Source organism: Micropterus dolomieu, linkage group LG12 (genome assembly GCF_021292245.1).
Source record: "Micropterus dolomieu isolate WLL.071019.BEF.003 ecotype Adirondacks linkage group LG12, ASM2129224v1, whole genome shotgun sequence".
Lineage (NCBI taxonomy): Eukaryota > Metazoa > Chordata > Actinopteri > Centrarchiformes > Centrarchidae > Micropterus > Micropterus dolomieu.
The window spans coordinates 39020955-39021349 of NC_060161.1; positions in this window are offsets into that span (position 1 = coordinate 39020955).

Consider the following 395-nt stretch of genomic DNA (forward strand, 5'->3'; position numbering starts at 1 on the left):
GTATTTCAGGGCTGCCGGTCCTCTGGTTGGTCATGTGACCCGTTAGTCTCTGATCAGAATCATACACAACAACACAAAAATAAAACCAGACACAGAGTCGAAATGCTGCGCTGATGTGTGACCTACTTTTAACTAACAGCATTTTAAATGTTAAGATGCTCAAACATCTTGCTTCACGTTCGGTCATTTTTTAAATAAAATAATAATGAATTTATTCCAGAACAAACTAAAATGAACCTCTCTCTCTCTCTCTCTCTCTCTCTCTCTCTCTCTCTCTCTCTCTCTCTCTCTCTCTCTCTCTCTCTCTCTCTCTCTCTCTCTCTCTCTCTCTCTCTCTCTCTCTCTCTCTCTCTCTCTCTCTCTCTCTCTCTCTCTCTTTCTCTCTCTCTTTCTCT